The sequence below is a fragment of the Ruditapes philippinarum genome, unplaced genomic scaffold (assembly GCF_026571515.1).
Source record: "Ruditapes philippinarum isolate M1 unplaced genomic scaffold, ASM2657151v2 ctg3035_1_1_1_1, whole genome shotgun sequence".
NCBI lineage: Eukaryota > Metazoa > Mollusca > Bivalvia > Venerida > Veneridae > Ruditapes > Ruditapes philippinarum.
Genome location: NW_026856003.1, coordinates 197,918 through 221,454, shown reverse-complemented (window position 1 = coordinate 221,454; position 23,537 = coordinate 197,918). Strand labels below are relative to the sequence as shown.

General features: G+C 31.2%; 2 long non-coding RNA genes across 2 annotated transcripts; both read left to right on the top strand.

The window, feature by feature from the left end:
* Positions 1-4,303: 4,303 nt before the first annotated feature.
* On the top strand, positions 4,304-5,817 carry LOC132745086 (uncharacterized). Its single transcript, XR_009627792.1, has 3 exons — positions 4,304-4,462; positions 5,082-5,176; positions 5,586-5,817. It is a non-coding gene; the product is annotated as an uncharacterized LOC132745086 (long non-coding RNA).
* Positions 5,818-21,478: 15,661 nt separating this feature from the next.
* LOC132745084 (uncharacterized) lies at positions 21,479-23,537 on the top strand. Its single transcript, XR_009627789.1, has 3 exons — positions 21,479-21,624; positions 22,529-22,629; positions 23,302-23,537. It is a non-coding gene; the product is annotated as an uncharacterized LOC132745084 (long non-coding RNA).

Below are 23,537 nucleotides of genomic sequence, written 5' to 3'. Positions count from 1 at the left end.
TAAAACTATAAAACATATTCAGCATTTAATAACCTATTTAAGCAAAGACTTTACGGAATCTTTTTAACGCGATGAATGATGATGTTGATTAAGCAAAACTGTCAACTACTCCATTTCTTGATTTACATCTAACTAAAATTTTAAATAGATGAAAATAAGAGAACACCTGAAAGAATAAATATCGTACATAAGAAAGCAGAATCTACAGAAGCTTGGAATTGTTACTTGCTACATCACGTGTGAATGATATGGAAATGAGAAATAAGATACTGAGTAAAGATGCACTGTACATGCGGCCGCAGGCATTGCGAGATAAGATCATGTTTGGTTATATTTTTCGAGCACTCTTAGGGGGCACCTGAAAATACATAATCTCTGTTTTCTTAAGTAATGAAAATCGTTACTGATTAAGTACGGCAATTTAAATATGAAAGGATATACAAATTGGGCGAGAGATAATTAAATAAGATCCAAAGTAACTTAATATATTATCAAAGAAAATGAGTGAGTCAGCAAAGACGGAAAGCAAGGAGCTTTCAAATGTTATATACTATTTAAACCATGAACAGTTAGTTCGCTAAAGAGGTTTCGGAAAATTGTAGGGAAGTCATCCCAAAACGAATATGGGAGAATATACATGGAAGTAGAGAACAGCGATGAGCGGAGGAGGAACATGGTGTGCTTTTCTGGAATGTGAATTGATTTCTGTTTGCATAATTATTGACACTAAGTACCATTGGGCATAAATTCAGGGTTTCATAATTGAAAAATAAGCTTACTTTTTGGTAATAGAAATACTCAGGAACTAGGCAAATATGGGTATTCCCTATCTTATCCCGGGTTGCAAACAAACGGCCATTAGCATTATGGCGGCACACTTATAAAAGTATCATGAAGCAGGTACTAGTATATTCTTTGTAAATATACATTCTTATTATGCCTTGTAACTTGGTGGCCATTTTCCAAATTTCTGCCACTTGCAGGTCAAATGGAATAATTACATGGATCAATATAACATGCCTTGCTCTTTTTGTGTTGGAATAAATGTAGCATCATTCTTGAACATTGCTAGTATGTCAGAAAAGCGGATCAAAGAGAGCAATCTGCTTTATTTGGTATATATCTATCTATTTCCAGTTTACGACTATTGTTCCACTGATCAGATGAAATTATGATACGTTACTCAGCAAATTTTAATTTTAATTTGTAGAATTCAGCTTTATTGACATTTACAATATGCAGTAATTTGAAGTTTTTAATATAATTATCTATCTATCAAAATACGTAAATATTATATGCATGATGTTCAGTCATTTAAAATTACTTATTGCTTTAAACCTCTGCGGTCTGGTAACTCATCAATTACCCAATCGACAAAAATGTATTCAAAGAGAAATTTCGCAAGGTCAAGGCTATACATTATGACACAGGTACAGTATATATACAAGAAAAGCATTGGTGCAAATCATCAAAGGCGACGCAAAAAAAAAATTGATCAAGTTTTGCACCTAAATACTTAACAATAGATGTGTACCTTATTGCAGTAACATTACATGTGACATGGAGGCTAGGTCACGTTTAAAGAATAGACTCTGTCTTGCAAAGATGCAAAGACAATTTATAGTTAATTAACCAATCATTAATAAGACTCATGCCATAAGAAAGAATTTCTTTAATTTTTTTTTACCAGATACAAGGATACCTGAGTCATCAGCATATAATAAAAGCTTATTGCCATGTCATTGACATACTTTAGACATAAAAGAGGACATAAAATGAACCTCAGGGGGACACCATATGTACTCTGAGCAGTAGTAGAATGAAAACCAGCCACATCCAACAGCTGCTGTCCATTAGAGATAAGACGTGAACCATGTAAGTATGTCATTACCTGTGGCAGATGCTTGAAGTTTCATGAAGAAGAAGAAAAACTTCTTCATGTGTAGTATAGTATGAATGCCTTTTGTAGATCTAAAAATATCACGCATACAATACCGCCTTTGTCCATTTCAAATCTAATATAATCTGAACTTAAATAATCAAACATGTGTCACTTGAAAAACCACTTCTAAACCCTGACACTGAAACTGCCTGGCCATCACTCAAACCCATGACTGTCAGAAGACCAACTGAGCTATTCGACTGGCTACACATTTTCTCTTTATTAATGAAAAGTTCTAAACCACAACACATTTCCCCACTATATTGATTTGTGTCCTTGAATTTCTGATGTTTACAGAGCAAAGTGAATTAAACTCAGGGTTATATGCAGTCACAGGATGAGAAAAACTTTCAGCTTGACCAGAACTCGAACCTGTGATCCACAGAATAATGTACTGCAGCTGTAGCGATAGAGATATCTCCCCGCTTACACATTTTCTCCCTTAAATAGTGAGCAGTTCTATTCCGTGACAGATACGTTTAGATTTTTTTATTAATAGGTATAGTAATTCTAAATTAAAGAAAAAAAACTTAATCATAGTCTTAATCAAAATAACAATTTATATACTGTATAATTATGCTTACTAAAAAGGCTTAATGTTTTTGGTTATGCCATTATTTATAACAGGTCAATTTGAAAGTGAACATAACTGTACTAATACATGTACAATATCTATTTTTTTGTACCGATAAAAAACTAACCCTTTTTCTTTGATAAGAAATATTATGGAGGCTGATTTGTATTTTGGAGAAGGGGGCGCCGGGCGAAAACATGACAATACAACAAATGAACCACTTTGTAGTAGATTGTATTTTCATGTTTTCATCTGCCGTCCGCTTACTGTTTGTACTTTGTCGGTTTTCATGGTGGAATTGCACCATGGACCCTGGCATTACTAGTAATGGACACTTTTTTAACCTCAATTCTGGATAGGTCATTATGTTACCTGCCAAATCTCATAAGTTAAGAAGATAAACCACAACATCCAGGCTAATTCAACCTTTACAATATTCTTTTCACTCTATTATAGATACTATTATTAGCCAGCTAACACTGGGTATAAACTTTTAACCTGTATACTAATCAATACATGTACATTGTCTCAACCCTTTAATAATTATGTCATAGCTGCAACTCTTTAAATACAGAAATATTATGTCTCATCATACCCATATACTAAGATATTCATGTATGCACATAACATTAATAATTCCCAGCTAACATTAACGTTGGTTCTAATGGATGGAATTCAAAATCTAGAAGAAAGAAAACTATTATGTATAAACTCTATTATAGATACTATTATTAGCCAGCTAACACTTTGTATAAAGTATCTGTAGACTAATCAATACCTGTATTATCATTTATAAATTTAAATGAAAGTCTCATCCATCATAACTTTAAGTCTTTAGATAAAGAAATATTTTAAGTCACATTATATATACATGTATGCACATAACATAATAATTCCCAGTTTCCATTAAAAATAAATATGACGTACATCCTATTAACATATCGGCTTTAATTTTCTACCTTTCATTTTTACCAAAGTTTATTTTATTAACAATTTATATACAAACACATAGAAAATAATAATTAGTTTTACATAGTGATTAGAAGATCCTGTAGCAGAATACCTGTAGGTATGTACTAACTGAACAAACTAGAAAAATCCAGTCTAAGGTATATAAAGCCAGTAAAATAATTTATCAATATTCACTCCTCAGGGCCTCTATGCTTTTGATGACCTTACAACTGGTAAATTTTATACAACAAAAATAGTAAGTAATACCTAAAATAGAACAAATAATTTAGTAAACATTAGTTACTTCCCCTTAAATTAGAGAAAACCTGACACCCAAAAGAACACCCTAAACAGCAAAATTATGAAATGTTGCTGGCTCAGTTTTATTAAGCCATGCAAAACTATGGTAAAGTATTCATAAAAGATTAGATGGCCATGTGACAGGAGTAATTGCAGAAAATCGGATAGGTTTCCACATCCGGATACTGGTACATTTTGTAAAAACAATCATTATGTGCAATAGATAAACGTAATATGGATAAAATCAATAGGGTAATCGTTTACAACAGCTCCATAACCAATCCTAACACTCATTGCAGATGAACGTTCTTCTTGTAGGAAAATTTTGAAAATATATAAATGAATGAAAAATACGGCATAAATGTAGACCACAACGATATTCGAAATCCGGGTTTTAGTATTGCCAATAAAGCTAAGGGAAAAGCTGTTAAACTGAGCCTGCAACTAATAACCCCAACATGACATTAACTGCTAATGATAACAGCTCCTTCCATAGACCAAAATAAAAAGCATTCCATAAGAGACGACGCCGCTTGCCGGCGTCGCCAATAAGTCTTCAGGGACTCAATATTTACACATAGCATCCTTGGACTTTCTACGTGTTTGGAAATATTTCGTAAGAATGACTGAACTATTATTGCTGTTATTTCTTGTTGGGAGTTTGGCGATTTCAATTCTGCCTGAAGTTGCTGAAGGTACGTAAAACAAGTAATTATGTTAGTGTACAAAAGTACATACATTATATTCCTTTTGATAATGATATTTTGATGCATTGGTAGTGCGTATATCAGTTCTAGTTTACAATATCCGCAGCATTCATTATGCGACAAGGCACTGCGTCTCTTATCTGCTATGAGTTCTATATATAAAAGGTATAGGAGTTGTTATGAATGTTTGTTTCTTCAGTAAGGAAATATGTAGAATATATATTTTTCTTTACTGAACGGTATTGGCCACAATGATGAATTGAAATGCAAACTATAGAAACTTCATAAATTATAAAACTATGGTATAAATAACAGAATAGCTGTTTCATGTTACTGTGCCACATAGAAATAGTATTTGAATGTCAATTACTTTATTTCTGCTCGCAATTATGCGATATTTACTTCCAAAGATGTCAAAGTTTCAGATGAGCAGTGAAAGTCTTTATACTTATATCTGTCGCTGATCTTGGTTGTCGCTATTTACTCTACAATTACTATAAAATTGTCCATATATATTAGTTGATACGTTCTATTTAATTTATTTGATAAGTTTGTATGTACCGGAACTTAGCTCAAAATGAAGCATAACGATTCATTATCTCTTCAGCTCAATATGGTGATTGTTATCACGGATACTGTCCACGCGGCACTCGTTTCTGTGGGTACTGTAGCAGATACCCTGTAATGAGAAGATGTTGTCCGGTGAGTTTATCTGTCTTTTATCAATCTTTTCAAAAAGTAATAGGTGCAATTTTAAGACAATCACAAAAAGAATTAACGTTATGATACAATGTGAGTACTTTTCAAAATGATACACATGCTTCAGAGAAGTTTACAACATTGATGAACAAACATGGCAGACATTTATTCAATAAATATTCAAAGCATTTACAATCTATTAACAATCATTATTATAAATATACAAGTTTGTTATTTAAAACACGTTTAATGATAAACATTTACTTTAATTTAATTATTTAGCCGTTACAAAGTTTTGTTGTTTTTTTTTTTTAAAAAAAACTCTATAATTGTATTAAATACTTTATTTTAATGTCTTATTCAGTTTTAGATGAAAACCATTTAGCTACAATTTGTTAATTTATAATTTCAGGGATACCCTTACCCATACCAATACTAGTACCAAAGGATTTCGTTAAGTACACTAAAACAACAATTGACCAGTACCAGTGTTACCAACAAAAAAGCGTCAGCAAAGAACCAAGATAAAATAAGCAATCCATTCTAAATTTACAACTTTCTGTTTGTTTTCTTTACGTTTTCTTTCTCTTATCTTACAAATAAACACAAATGAAATGAATTTTGATAATAAAAGTGATACATTATGTTACGTTGTTTTTGTCTAGGATAAGAAACTATATGACTTTTTATAGTCTTCATGTATTCATCGATTTGAAAGCTATAATTATGTTTGTGTGCAAGAACAATTCTATTAAAACAAAGATCTACTATGAGAGATCTCATACTTCGTGACTGGAAGTCCACGTAGCCAGGTTCACATTTGAACAGATCGAGTAGAGGAGTTACCCATAGAGATTAACATTGTGCACAATAGCATTCGCTCCCAAATTATACAACACGACTGTTAATCGACCATGATATGACAACCTCTTATCTTATTTACCTATCCAATACTGAGTACATTATATAGTCCAATCTCAATTTACCAAAGTAATAACAAAGCTTACCTCCGCTGTGAATTCAGTACCATACAAGTATCATAGATATTTATGAAAAACTGGCCATTCCAAAAACCGGTTCTAGTGTCTTCTTGAGTTGTAGTGGTAAAATGTACAGAGCCTACGTCCTCAAGCATAAAGCTGCATATGTTAAAGCTGTATTTATCCGTGTGCATGCAAATATCCATGTGCATGCTCGCAAGGCGAGCCTGTACGCTCGTGCAGCCTGTGCACTTTCTATATGGTTGCTAGCTCTACTTTGAATCCATTAATTTTCAAATGAACGTTTCAAACTCAAATTCGGACAAATACATTAACAGTAGGTTCAGGGTTAATAATAACTTGATAAACAGTTGTTATTGTAATGTTAATAATTAAGTGCTTTCATAATGGCCTTCTTATTGGGCTGAAGACTGTCATATTACCCTGAGGCCAAAGACCGAAGGCTGATATGACAGTCGAAAGCCCAATAACAAGGCCATTATGAAAATACTTTATTATTGACAATTTTATTAATTTACTACACATAACCTAAAAAAGTTAAGTACTGAGTGAACAAGAAATAACTAATGTGAAATTCCGTTGTTGTGAGGTATTGCATATGTTATTCTTGTATTAAAAATGTCTCGAAAACCTACATTGCAGCAATTCAAAATGGCGACTTTTTAAAATAAAAAAGCAGATTCATAAAGGCCGAGCTGGAGAGCCAATCAAAATTCTCCAATCTCATAATAGCCGAGTTTTCTAATAAAGGTCGTACTGTTTGCATAAGGGCCTAGTTTTATGTTCATAATGTCGTGGTGAACTTCATATTATCCTTAAATTTGAAGTGAAAACGTGCCTAATATTAAAAAGTTAATTTAATAATGTATTGTAAAATAACAAGAATAAAGATCAAACAAGGCAAAACAAAAAAACAGGCCCATAAGGAATTAAATGGAAACGGGTTGTATGGGTGAAAATGTGGGGGGGGGGGGTATAAAAATGGAAGGGGGGGGGGAAGAGAAAATACCGACCGTCAACGACAATCCAACAAGACAAAACAGACATCACAAAACATCCAAAAACAAGTTACAATACAGACAATAGAAACACGTGAAGGAACACAAAGGGGGGTATGCCTTCGATCGGTCAGTGGTAGTTAAACCACTGGGGAGTTTAAACCGGTTTTAGGCGCGCCAAACCTCACTCTTAGCCCCAATATGTTCCTGAATGACACGAAAATGTATATAAAATTCATCCCCGCCAAGTGAAATTCTAACAATGGTCATTGTTACATTAGACGAAATAAATAAAACACATACAAAATTATGTAAATATGTAGAAAAAAGTTACTGCCTAATGACCATTACCAAAGTACTCGATGCCTTAAAGAGAAGGCAGAGCAACAAGAAAATCTGCTACAAGGGCCCGACGAAGCAAGGCAGAAGACGAACATCAAGACAATTCAGTCCCCAAAGGGCTTTAAGAACTGTCCATTATAGAGTCTCCCACTTGGTCCGTCAGATGTAATCAAAAGAGGAATGCGTTGCGTCAAACTGTAAAAGGGTTGAACACCAAGCATGCGGTATGCCTTAAAATAATTGGGTCATAACCTCTTTTAATAAACTGTTTGATAATTTTAGTGAAGACGGCAGAAAAATTACTATGACCCATGATCCTACGAAGTTGGTAAACCACATCTCCATAGAAGTCAGGCTTGGTAATACCTTGTCGTAAAAGAGTTTTTAAACTACAATTAAATTTTAAAACTAAGTCTGAATTACGATGGTAAAACTTAGTAAAATATTTACGCAATTTATGATAGCGATAACCTTGTTTAAGAAGTTTGTTAGTAATAAATAAATTGCGTTCATTAAAATTATCAACACGACTGCACGCCCTAGCAAATCTAATTAATTGAGAAATATACACCCCATATGATGTAGCATGAGGTACATCTCCATCTAAATGTGGGTAGTTAACAATACTAAAATCAAAATCATCTCTTTTATCGTAGATTTTAGTTACTATAGTATTGTTAATGATAGAAATGTTTAAATCTAAAAAAGATGTAATAACGTCTGACGAGTTAGTTTTATTCAATTTAAGTTCACTGGGATATATTTTAGAAACCAATTGATCGAAATAAGGATTATTTATGTTAAAAATACCATCTTGGTAGCGGGAAGTGTTGTTAAATGCATGTATAATTTCCTGATGCGAAGTAGGGGAAAGACTTAACATAAAATCCCTCTCATAACAATAAAGAAATAAATCAGCTATCAGGGGGGGCACAATTAGTTCCCATTGGAATGCCTATTACCTGTTTGAAAACTGTATTACCAAACCTGACAAAAATGTTATCTAATAAAAAAGAAAGTGCTTTACAAACTTTGTCACAGGTCCACATTGTATATTTTTTAATGATAACATTGGTAAAGAAAGCCTTCTTTTAATTGCAAGCAAGAAACGTGACCTGTTCTCGTGCAAATGTTTTTTAATTTAAAGATACTAATTTATCATTTATAAGATTATGCGGCAATGTTGTATATAAGGTAGAGAAATCGTAAGTACTTACAGATGAAGCTTGATAATTCTTAACTTAAAACTTATCTAAAATTTCAATTGAATTTTTAATAGACCAAAAAGATTTGTGCCCGTATTTTCATAAACAGTTTCACAGTATCTAATTACATGTGTCTTGATGGCAGTAAGACAAGAAGTCAATAAAATAGAAAGATTACTGGTAGTACAAGATAAAGAATTAGCAATAAAGCGGGCTTTATATGAAGGTTTATGTAATTTTGGAATCCAGTACATGATAGGAAGTTTAAGCTCTTTCTCATCAACACGTACTTTAAAGTTAGAAATACTAAGAATATGACTGTTCACAATATCTCTTTCAGAAAGAACGGTTTTAGAATAAGTATTGGTGCTGTTAAGTGCATTTTGTAAAACATTTATATAATTAATACGTAATACAATTATTATGTTATTGGCCGCGTTGTCTGCCGGAACTAAAACAAATTTAGAGTGGAACGCTAATATATCCTTTCTGAGATGCCGTAAAATAAGTCTAGGTTTAGTTGTTAAGGGATGTTCATTACCACGGTAAAATTCGATGCGTGTTTCAATAATATTAAATATATTATGTTTCCATGAATTAAGTGCATAACTATCAGCATTTTCGCGACGACACCATTTTACTGAAAAGTCCTCGATCGATTCAGCTATCTGACTTCGACAAGCATTAAAATCAAAATCGGAAGGAATTCGTTATTTTGGTCCTTTAAGAAATAAATTACGGAATCTCTTGTCGTTTATTATAACAAAATCACCAGTGATTATATGGTCAAAATCCAAGTTACAGAATTTAGAAATTTTTCAGTCTCAACTAGTTGGTGTGTTAGACTCGACGTCTAGGTCGGAGACAATTTTGTTATTGTAAAGTTTACAAATATTCGATTTTATATTTCTATTATAGAAGGAGATACAGAATTTCTTTCTTGATGAAGATGGCTTTAACTATTTGTTGAGGGATTTTGTTTGAATAAACACAAAATGAGTTAAAGCACAAGTAAAGTTTTGCTGCTATATTGAATTTCTTTAATAAAAAATGAGACTAAGAAAGATTAAAGCTAAAATTAATGTAGCTTGAACTTTAAATAAAGTTAAATCATTAAGGTACATTTATAATCATGTGTTACATTGAAAAACTTTCGCTATGAAATTTAAGAAAATAGTGACAATTTGTATAAATATGTTTTATGCTTTGTCCTTATCGCTTAGTTGAATCTCTGATAATATATTTGCTTTATTTTTTTTATTTGACCATCTATAATCTTTATTAACAAAACGTTAAGTTAATGGTAACAAGTTTTTACTCGAGAATGAATATAAATTGTGTTATCATTCAACTTGATTAATATTGAAACAAGTACAGTTATTACATCAATCAATCACATTTTATGTAAATGTCTTCCATGCAATTTAATTGGTTATAAAATAACAATCTTTCATTGATGCAATTCATTAGAGGTAACAGAAATATTATTTTTTGCAAATACGCCAACCTGTTAAGTAAAATTATTGCCTTAATAATATCTATAACAATGTCTTTAAATTTATTAAGAATTTATTTATGAAAAATACATTTATATTAAAAACATAAATCCCCCAATAACCCCCCACAAAAAAACCAACAACAACACAAAAAAACCCCAAACAACAACAACAAAAAGACACACACAAAACAACAACAAAATTCACACACACAAAAAACAACAAACAAACCTTAAACCACAACAAAAAACAAACTCTCCTTATTCCCTTGTTCTCCATTTGCGAATAATTGACTATAGAAAATGTAACGACTCCCTATAGGACCTTGCTTACCGACATCATAGTCAATATGTTAGAGAAAGGCGCCTAAAATTGAGGCTTTCTGTGTGTGGAAAAGATATATGGAATATTATGTTGTAGTAGCTTTCTGATGCTTTGTATTTTTCTACGAGCAGCGGTGGAAAATTGATATCTCGTGAGACCGAAGGTCGAGCGAGATATCAATTTTCCAACGTTGCGAGTAGAAAAATACATAGTCTCAGAAAGCTACTATAACATAATTTTCCTTTTATTATATACCTTTTCGTTTTATTCAGAAAATGAAATGCATTTGTCAAGAAATATATTCATGACTGACGGATGAATACGTAATTCTTGCAAACTGGCCACGCCTTTAATAATTTTGGTTCCCGTTTCCAAATGCAACGTTATACAATGCTAAGATCGGAACCAACGTCAAAAATAGTCCGGCAATTCCATATATGGTACCGTATTTGTCACTAACATAATACGGAAATTTCTATCCGCTGAAGCGTATTTGCGCTTCAATATTTGCGTGTATTTTAGCGAGAAAATTTATAGGTATATAATAAAATTAAATATTTTTAAATCGTATTAAATCACTGACATTAAATCAATAAAATTAAATATATTTAAATCGCAACGTTGTAAAATTGATATCTCGCTCGACCTTCGGTCTCGTGAGATATCAATTTTCCACCGCTGCTCGTAGCAAAATACAGAGCCTCAGAAAGCTACTACAACATAATATTCCTTTTATTATATACCTTTTTGTTTTATTTAGAAAATGAAATGTAGTTGTCAAGAAATAAGTTCATGACTGACGGATGAATACGTAATTCTTGCAAACTGGCCACGCCTTAAATAAATTTGGTTCCCGTTTCCAAATGCAACGTTATACAAAGCTAAGATCGGAACCAACGTCAAAAATAGTCCGACATTTCCATATATGGTACCGTATTTGTCACTAACATAATACGGAAATTTCTATCCGTTGAAGCGTATTTGCGCTTCAATATTTGCGTGTATTTTAGGGGGAAAATGTATAGGTATATAATAAATTGTAATATTGGTATAGTAAGGTAATATTAAAACATGAGATATAAACTCTTGATTGATCGTAAACCAACCAACCAACCAACCAACCAACCAACCAAAAAAATTTTCATCAGATAAGATTGTTTAATTTCCGTAAAAGAACTGAAGTATATCATTCGTCAGAGCAATAGGGTTTGACTATGTGTATCAGCGTACTGGAGTTTTTTTGGTTAAAAAAGAAAAAAACAACATTTTTTTTTAATTTCTTCAGTATGCTTCATTTAAATATCATAGGATTCAATCTCTTTATCTCAAATCTAAAAGCAATTCAACACTTGATATATTTTGAAAATATTCCCTGATATTCGCTGTTAAGCGACCTTAATGGTTCCCATATTTGACAATGGTTCCCATATTTAACAATCTTAAAACTTAAAACTATATTACATATGCACCATTTTATAGCCTTTTTAAAGAGAAAGACAATGTTAGAATAAAAACTTAAAATCAGAAATAGAATACTATAAACAGTAAATCTTCAAATTTTCTGGCTTCAAAAAATAATATTAAACGAATGATAACATAATTTAAATTGCTAAATCACTCAGTAGGCGCGGCCATGTTTGTGTATTGGCCATATAACAGGTGCGGATGATGTCATTTCTCCACATCTTTAGATTTATGATAAATGTAGTAGAGTCGTAGCGAAATATAAAGATATTATAAAGAATTAACCAGACAGAAAAATAAACAGGATGCATAGAGAAGATTTTTGTTGGTTCAAAATGCGTAACAATATCCAAAAAATCGAAAAAAATCAACAATCTACTGGTCGCACCACTACAGACCAGTGAATCGCCTGTTACTCCAAACAATGCTACGTTCATTAAAGTCTCATTTTAATGTAATTTAACAATATTTCACCGATTTAATAAATACAAATGTTATTATTTAACAAAGTTTCACAATAATGCAATTAAATAAACAAACGCACCAACGAATAATTGCCTGTTAATTACTGAATGGCGATAATTATCATTATTATAAAAATCTTAATAAAACGTGTTCTTCATAGTAATTAAATTTTTGCAGTTTTATTCTGACTTTCAAATAAAAAGGTGTGAACATAGATTATAATTGATGTACACATTTCAATAATATAAGCAACTCTTTTGAAAAGTAAATTGTAAACATGCCTGTCAATCAGAGGTCAAGTATGTTGCTGCGTGGTATTTATTTACATCGTAATCGTAGCCTAATATTAATTGCAGGAAGTTTTATTGCTGGTTCTTACTTCTAATATCTGTGTGCATTATCCATTTTAATTGTTTCTTATTTGCACCAAATGTGCCTGTCACATTGTATACTGACCATTTATTGCTCCTTGTATGCCTCTGCGTAGAAAGCATACACCGACAGACCTTTTGATCATGAAAAAAGTCATAATCAATGTTTCCCTGATTGGTAAACCACCCTGTCAAATATTCTGATAACGAAAAAGACATCTATTTTTTACACTTCATCAGTTAACTTGAGTGACCTTAGGGGAAATCAAGTTGCACACCTGTCAGATTATACGGTAAATTACAGCATTTCTTAAAATAGCAACACATTTTTTTCAGTAACCATAACAAGTGGATTCATGATTTTTTGTTTTATTGGATAAAACTTATGGTACTTTGTGGGAAAGGGATTGGGTAAGTGATAAGGTGGAAAAAGTATAGGAAAATGGATAAACTCGAGAATATGCGTAATTACAAAGGAATATGTTGGTACCAGTTTTGACTGGATGACTAAATAACCCAACGGACAGTTTTGTGTTCATACGATATTAGTCCTGCTGCCGATTTTTCTGGGCCATTCTCATTTTTTAGCGCCAATGGCACATCCTCAGCAGATATCTTCATATTGGATTTACTGAAAAAAGATACATGACCGGCGATGTACCCGATTCACACATACAAAGGACAGCTTGTCTAGCGAAAATTAAGTACAAAATAAAAGGATTAGAGTTTCTCTCTTATTTTACAGATAGTACCCACATTAAATTGACAAAATAAATTAAATGGTTTATCTTTGAAAATTAAGCAGTCATTGTTCAGGGATTATCAGCAAGCTTGATCATCGGACAAATGTTAATTAATGTCGCGACGTATTCAATTAATTAATTAAAGCAGTTCAGTTCAATACGATGTTTTCATAAACTTGATAAATTATAACATATTTTAAGTATTTTATTCTTTATTATAGCCTCAGCTATACACATATATACATAAAAAACATTTAAAACATTGAAATTGTATATAGCCATTGTCGAAAGAATTACAAGAGACTTGTTATAGCTAATACTAAGAGGGATAACTCCACAGTCTATATTATAGAAATGTATAATATGTACTGTAGATTTACCTCCCTTATTTACGTATTCACATTCCAAACATTTACATCATATAAATCAATTGTAATAAAATGACATAATTGTATATTGTCATTATTAAAAAAATTATTTGAGACATTTGATTGCAAAATTTTAATAGACATTTTACATTCTAAAAGTTTGATATCCTCTACTGACCTCGACTTAAAAACTGCCATAAGAAATTATACTGTAAAATACTAAATTTTGTAATAGAATCACTATCACGCAATATAAAAAGAATAGTTTTACAAAATCATTTATCACACCTGGTTAGACCATGGATGAACTGGTCAGTAGTGATTATCAAAACATAGGGATAAAACAACTTATTTATGTAATTTAAGATATATCATATTTCTACAATAACATTTGTATGTATTTAAAATTAACTGTTCACTCCAGATACAGAAATTACAGACACTCTTGTTTATGAAGTAAGGAATGTTTTAAAGACTAACACTTATTTTAATACAATATTATTTGCAGACAAAAAAACCAAACGTATTTGAATTGTCAGTGAAAAAAACCCACATACTTTAAACTGTCAGTGTCTGTATATATATACCCCATCTCCCACATAGAATGAGATAATATAACTTTGCTTTACACTTTTTACGCTAATAATACTTATAATAAAAAGGATATATGACCTATCATGAAATGTAGTATGTTAACCTATTTATATTAATGGTTGTTTCTGGCTTTTAAAATTGAAAAGCACATTTTAGAACTTACTGTTAACATATGTTCATTTAAGTGTACACAGTTTAATTTATCCTGATCACATAAATTGTTAAATGAGGCATCAATCACAATAGCTTTTTTAGCAATATTATTTCTGAGACTCTGATACATTGGGTAATGAAGTAAAACATGAACTTCTTTTTCCACTGCAAGTTCACAAATCGGACATAGGCGCTGTTCTTGTTGTATCTCCCAGTTTCTAAACGGAGGGGGGCAACTCCACATCTTAACTAAGCTAAGGCAGACTTGTATTTACTAGGCAAAGTTGTACATTCAACATACTTTTCAGTTTCATAAACAGCTTTAAATTGTATATAAGTCCTAAATTAAAAAAAAAAAAACAACAACCAAAAAAAAAAAAAAAAAAAAAAAAAAAATCAACATAATAAGAAAGAACAACAACAACAACAAAAACCCAACAAAAGCATGACTAAGCGATTTAAAAAATGTAAAAAATTAGCCAACCGTATTTAATTTATCATAATCATGTCTTTTTATAACGAAAACTCATATTGCTAAATGTTTATTTATTTCTCATCAATGCATACACGTAGTATATACATATATAGATAATGTCACAAAACAGACACAGCTAAAATGCTATTTTTTCAATTGATTAGTTTATGCTTTTCAGTGGATTACTTATTTATCCGTGAAAATTATATTTGATAATTTCACAGTGACATTTATTAAAGATGAGACTTTTTTTAAAGATTTTCCCCATGCGGTACCTCAATTTTATTATTGTTGACAATTCTCACGTTGTCAGGGCTGTTTCGAGAAAGGCAAAGCTGAAATTGATAAATAACTTAAATTTCAAAAGTAATAAAAAGAAGAAAACTTACTTCAATTCATTCAAATTCCAATCACCAAATTTCGTCTCTAATGTTTTTTGTTTCATTTTTACAGTCTGAAAAATACATTTTTTTTCCACATGCAAAACTGCTCTTGATGTCATTTGGGCATATTAAAGTATCCTACGAGCAATAACTATCGTATGCTTTATGAAAATTGAAAAGCAATGACAGCCATCAGCTCGAAGAAAAAAGTAAACAACCCAGCGTTCCTGAGCCAGCTTCCAAGTTTTCCATTTTCCTAGCTGTTTTTTTAATGTTTTCACATCTGTCAACACTTAATTTTTGTCTGTTACAATCCACAAATAAGTGTTCTTTCTTTTAAAAAGGTGTATGACTAACAAATCCAAAATACCTCTGAATCAAACACAATTATTTTCCTCCCGTGAAATACACAACTTTAAAAAATGGCTGCCGCTTACATTTAACAAAGCCAGGTCTAGTATCAATTCGTAGGAAGTAACAGAAATATGAATGGATGGTTGGACTTTTTCTCCTACAAGAATTGTTTGTTTTTATTTTTAAAACAAGCGATCATTCATATTTTTTAATAAAATTAATAATATCACCGTCATTTAACGTTGATTGTTGGACCTATTTCTCAGCTCAAAACTTCTTGTTTTTAATAAGAAATTCCGACTAAATGGGGCTCTCAATGGGGAGATTTTAATATTAACGTTAATATTATCGAAATTTCGTTTTAACTTGTTTTAAGCATAAAATAAAAAGATTTTTTTTTGTTTGTTGTGTATGATGTAATTTTATTTCTTCTTGTGAACATTAAAAACAGTTTTCTCACTCGGAATACTGTTTTTTTAAAGCCCCTTCGATGAAATAAAATTTCATCTTACACACAAACAAACAAATATTCTCTATATATTTTTTCTCAATGAATCAAAAAGCATTAAAAGTACTAGTTACAAAACTTATGTTTTTATAAACCAGTTTACATAATAAAACTTAAAATGTATGATTATTTTATTAAAATCTAAAGCCATGTGAGCTTATTATCAATTGTATTTTTTTATATAAAAATGAAATGTTCATGCGAAATATTTTAATATTAAGCGGTGTCACTCTATGTTTCTATTCTTTTGTTTGTAGTATTATATTTTGTATTAAATGGTCGCCTATTATCTTGATAAAATATCTTACCTTGTGAATTTGCATTTGAATATTTCCCGCTTTTCCTCTATCTGCCCTACCATCTCCCTCCTTGAGGAGATTTAACATTTGTTTGTCGTAATATATGTTGTTTGTGATACGTCTTTTTCCCGCTCTTTTACTCCGCCTTATCACGTGACTTGACATTGTATGGAATAACGATTCTTGTGCACTGCTGGTTGATCGATGAAATTGAATAATAAAAAAACTAGCCATTTCTTTTCGGTAAAATATCGAGTGCAATTTGATGCCTTTGTACAACATCGGGCCTCAGGTTCAAACAGCTTAGCTTCGGATCATTTTATTCTCTTCAAAATATATACTTCTTGCTACTTTACTTTTTTGATTTCATTTAAAAGCTACAATAAGCATAGCATAGCATATTTGGTGTCCTTATCTAAAAAAATAAAAATAAACATGAAATAAAATACTAGGAAAAAAAATGTTAGAATAATAAATAAATGAATAAATGAATGAATGAATGAATAAATGAATAAATAGATGAATGAATGAATGAATGAATGAATGAATGAATGAATGGATGGATGGATGAATAAATAAATAGATAAATAAATAAATAGATAAATAAATGAATAAGACTGAACAGATTTTATGTGTTTTATCTCAAATCTAAGGGCAGACCAATCATAGATATGTCTTGAAAAAAATCCATTATGTTTACTATAATTTATATATCTATCTTATAAATATTAACACTTTTAACCAAATGCATGATTTAATATCCGTTTTTATCCATGTTTTGTACAATAAATGATAAAAAAATAATGTATTATGACGCAAATTAGTAATTACGTTAAACCGTTAACCACAATGTATTCCGTTACTTGTTTTGAAACAAAAAATATTTTAGACTATACCATAAAATTATATCTTTTCTAGATGATGAATGCGACAAAAATATTAACCATACATTTTCTTCATTATATTAGTTTAAATTCAAAACTAATTACATAAAACATATCCTTACAATAAATTAATTCGCATATTAAAAGGAAATATGCCCTTGAAGAAACCACAATGTTTATAAAATAAATTCATTTTATAATGATAAATAGATATTGTAGTAAATTAAGACCTTCACTTCATAATCTTATTTAGAAAGTTTCGTGTCATGCATATTAATACATGCCAATTATTTTATAGAAACACATAGCTTCTCGTGAACAACCAGATTTAAGAAATTTAAGACTTGTTTTTAATATTAGTGTACATAAGTTAGTATTTTTAAAATTAAATTGGCCAAGAACGACGTATTTGAAAGTACTTTTTTTCTTTTAGAAACAGTCTATTAATTAGTCTACTTAATATGTAGGTAGCCGGTTTAGTAACTTATTTCAATTCATTTAGAATATGGCAATCTTAGTTGGTTTTTTTTTCAAACTTTCAAACACTTATCAATTTAGAACGCTATTTAAAAAAAAAAAAAACAAAAAAAAAAAAAAAAAAACAAAAAAAAAAAAAAAACAAAAAAAAAAAAACAAAAAAAAATCAAAAAAACAAAAAAAAAACAAAACAAAACAAAACAACACAACATACTTTACAACAATTGTGTATTTATCCTGTAGCTCCTTATAACGAGTAGAGTATTGATAAATATGTGAAAATATCAAAACAGTTTAAACAGCATAAAATCTCATTTGCCTCAAAACGATATTACTTTAATTTCTCTAACACATTCCTTTTTTGTTCCATCCCGATGTTCTCTGTTTCTAAATAATTACTCCCTATTTCTAAATTATTACTCCCTGTTTCTAAATAATTACTCCCTGCTTCTAAATAATTACTCCCTGTTTCTAAATAATAACTCCCTGTTTCTAAATAACTACTCCCTGTTTCTAAATAATTACTCTACTCCCAATACTCACTGATAATACAGCTGAACCGTCTTTCGCTGTCTTTGCATTATTGAATTTAGTACAGTTGTAGTGACAAAGCACTTTGTATGAAATTCAAAATTCCTTTTGCTTTACATTTCGCTACTTTTAAGACCAGATATTTCATATTTAGCACTATATTCATTCGGTGATAAACATCAAAACCGCTTAGTGTAAAAAACACATATTTTTCCTTGTAAAGAAGAAACAATTAATTTATTAATCTCTGAGTTTAGCGTTTTCTCAAAACAACACTGCTTGCTCTGAATAAGGATACTATTATAATGTGTGTTACAGAAATTAGACAACATAAAAATAAGTATATATATTTATAGCTGCACATACATGTACATTGTGTGATTAAGTGTAAATAGATAATTAATTCACTTTCCTTGTTTCTGTCTGACATCACAGATTTCTTAAAACATTATTAACCAAGGTTAATATTTAAGGACCCATTTATCCCTAAAATGTTATCATTTTCATATCATTTTGATATCCAATAATAGTTTCGAAAACAGTCCATATTTCTAAACTATATTCTGCTTTTCAGTGACTTATTTTGTATGGATATGTATTTTGTACCTAATTTTTTAATATTTAATGACACATATTATTTTATCACAAACTCGTATAACGTTTTCTCTTCTGAACATTTTTTAAATTCATTTCAAAATCATTTTAAGAGAAAAGTTTTATCTTTTCTACCGAGAAAAATCACATTTAGTTCTGAGTTCTAAATATGAGTGCGTGTCGTTAAAAAGCGTTTGTTTCAATAATAACATGCCCAAATTATGCAAATATTAATATAAATATACATGTCAGAATAATGGCATTGCTTTTTTAACCTTAATATAATTATGCTTTGTCCAATTTTATTAACCTGTTAGTTGCATACCGATCAAACTGTCAGTGAACTGGATACACAAATCTTTGATAGGTCTCCGACAATGTCCATAACATGAACGGTCAACAATCAGCAATAAATATAGAAAAGATAATTTTAGCGCAATGGTCTTAGACCGAGCCAGTATATTCAGTAGCTACTGAGATCGTAATGGGTCCACTCATAATTTTCTCACATATATTTTACGAGGGCTATTCGAAAAGAAATGCTTATTGTCCTCTAGATATCTCGTTATCCACGTGGGACACGATAAGAACCAATAAATACCTGTTTAGGGTATTCAATACCTACACAACGGTGTATAAATGTACATGTAAGACTAAGTGTAAGACATACAATTTGCCATTTAAATACACGCTGTCATTGACTACTGTAGTAAAAATGGTTGGTAGAAGCGTCGACAAAAAGATGAAATACGGGCTTACATCAAAGCTCGTTCAAAACTTGGTTGCTCTTTGAAGCAGTTGATGACTGAACTCATTACTGATTATGGGCCTACTTGTGTGTCTTATGACACAGTTAGGCGACGGAAAAAGAAATTTGAGTCTGGTGTAGAGTGCATAAAAATGCACCAAAATCAGGTAGGCTAAAATTTGCATCTTGTAACGAAACCGTTTCCAAATAAAGGATATCATTGATGGAGATGCCAGATTTACAGTTCTTGATATTGCACGAAAGGTAGGCATATCACTATCAACGGTTCACTTTATTTTGAAGAAGCATTTGAAAGTCAGAACGTTTTTTGCTAGATGGGTGCCACATCTGTTGACCGATGAGCAAAAGAGGCAACGGGTTAAGGTGACCAAAAAGCTGCTTCAAATGTTTCCAAAAATATGACAAAAAACAGTTTGCTAATGTCGTCACAGGTGATGAAACTTGGGTTCATTATTTTGAGCCCGTCAGAAAAGTTAGCAACAAACTCTGGGCCACTAAACACAACAAACGCCCAATAATTGCCAAACGGTCTGTGAGTGCAAAGAAGGTTTTGTAAGCAATTTTCTTCTCTGGTGAAGGAGTCGCAATAAATGTGCCGGTGAAAAAGGGCAAAAATATCACTGGGAAGTACTACAAAGACGTAGTACTTAAGAAACTGAAAAAGTATTATAAGAAACGACGCCCTGTCACTGTTTTTAAGCATATCCGTCTTCTACATGACAATGCCCCCGCTCATACCTCCGCAATAGTTTCGGCGTTTTTGAAAAACTTTTTTGCCTCACCCCCGTATTCTCCATACCTTGCCCCATGTGATTTCCTTTTGTTTCCGAAATTGAAATCCTCCCTTGCTGGACGGAAATACAAGTCCCGACAGGCACTTGGATCTGCCATTCATCAGTACCTTATTACTGTGCCCAAATCAGCGTACCGTGACGCCTTCAAGAAGTGGATACATCGGCTGAAACTTTGCATTTCTAGCCACGGGGAGTACTTCGAGGGTATGAAATGAGCTAACACCAGCAGATAAGAAGTGTTTTGCCTGTTCGAATCAAGTCCTTCCATAAAAAAGCTTATAATGCTTGTAATGAACAATTGCAATGATTGGTTGTGAATACTGAACATGCCTTATCTACTGTGCTAAAGTTTCTTCTTATGGCTGAAAGCTTCCGCTAGGGTATAAGAACTACTCAGGAAAATATGGGTATTTCCTATCTAGTCCCGGGGTGAAGTTACAACTTTGATAGAAGTTAAAAAAAACGGCAACCATGTGACCAGGCATATTTACAAAACATAAGCTTAATTACTTTAAATTGAAGTTTTGATGTGATTAAATATTTATTAAAATACAAATATATTCTATGCATGCTCTTCAATCATTAATAATTACTAATTCCTTTAAACCTTTGTGGTCTGATAAATCATCAATCAGAAATCTGATAAAAATATTTCAAAGGTGAAGGATATACACGCACATAATGACATAGGTACAGTATATATATATAGTCTGAAGGGACTTATGATATTCACACATAACATCCCAGAATTTTGTTATTCTACGTTGTTACAAGTACTTCAACGGAATGGCTAAGCTATTGATGCTGTTATTGCTAGTGGGATTTTTGGCGATAACAATTCTGCCTGAATTTGCCGAAGGTATGTAAAATAATTTATTTAAAACCAAAACAGAATATTTGTATACAAAAGTAAATACATTATATTCTTATTTTTAAAAATATTTCAAACAATTGCTGATTCAATTAGTTTTGTTTGGAATGTCCGTTGCACAATGCTTAAAGACACTAGCTAAGATTTCACCATTTCCGCTTTGAGTTAAAAAGAGCAGCTAAATAGTTTATATGAACTTTTGGTTCTACAATAAGAAAGGAATGAAAAGAACATACACTTTTCATTACTGAAGAATTATAACATAATAAAAAATGTAATTCATTGAAATGTACAGTAATAAAAACTTCATAAAAATGTATATATTGATAGAAGCATATAAAATATTGAATCGCAAAGTCCTGTTTCGATGATACATGGTATTGTCAGGTTGATGAGTATTTATTTGTTTCTGTTCTCCAGTATGCGATAATTTCAACTGAAGATGTTTATAATTACATTAAGGCCTGTCACGTTTAAAGACGAGCAGTGAGAGTTTACATACCTAAAGCTGTCGCTAATCTTGGTTGTTGCAATTTACACCACAATATCTTTAAAATGGACATTTGTCAATTTATCTGATTTTATATGTTCTAACTAAATACAGGGGCGTCCGTGACCGAGTGGTCAAGTACGCTTACTTAAAATCTAACCACTTGCCCCTCACCGCTTTGGTTCGAATGCCGAAAGGGACTTGGGATTATTTCATGTGAGGGAGCTATCCAGCTAGTTTACAGAAAGTCGGTGCTTCAAATCAGGTGCCCGTTCATGCATGAAATAATGCACAGAAGGGCACCTGAGGTGCTATATAGATACTGTAATGATGCTGTTATTTTATTTGCATTTACGTAATCTTAGCTTATATACGAAGCAATACAAATCTTTATCTATTCAGCTCAATATGGGTGTTATCCCTTCTGTCCATATGGCACTCGTGCCTGTGGGTACTGTAGAAGATACCCCTACCGGCTTTACAGATGTTGCAGCGGCGGAGGAGTGAGTTTTGTTTCTCTTTCTTTAATTCGCGTTTCAAAAAAAAGTAAATAAAAAAATGCAATTTTAAGACAATCACCAATAATATTACCATAGTGAAACGATGTTAGTTCTTTTTATAAATATAATCCTACTTATACTATGCTCAAATATGATATTAGAACATTTTTGATAATTGCTACATAGTCTTTTTGTAAATATTAGATATACATGTTTTGACTTCATATGAAGTATATATGATATGCGTCACATACTAAAAACTAGAAGTGGACAAACTATTTAAAAGTATCATCATTACTTGCCCTATATAAGGAATGCAGATTTTAATATATAGTTTATACGTTCTTTTTTTTAAATTTGACATATTCAATATGAAGTTTATAGATTTCAATAAATTTCTTCAATGAAAATATTTTACTCAAAGATGAGCACAGTATATCTTTAACAGAAGTTTTCCACTTATATTATCTATATACAATAATTAACATAGATATTAAAGTATATCATTTAAAACCACGTTTATAAATAAGCATTTAATTGAATTCAATTATTCGGCCGTTACAGTTTTGTTTTTGTAAAGAAACTCTTTAAATGTATTAAATACTTTATTTCAACGTCTTATTCAGTTTAAGATGAAAACAAATTTAGCTACAATTTGTTAATTTATAATTTTAGGGACACCCATACGCATACGCATACTAGTACTAAAGGATTTCGTTAAGGACACTTAAACAACAATTGACCAATACCAGTGCTACCAACAAAAAGGCACCAGCAAAGAACAAAGATTACGTTACCAAAAATAAAATAAGCAATTCATTTGAAACTTTCTGTTTTTTTCTTTATGTTTCCCCCTCATCTTACATATAAACACAAATGAAATGAAATTTGATAATAAATGTGATACATTA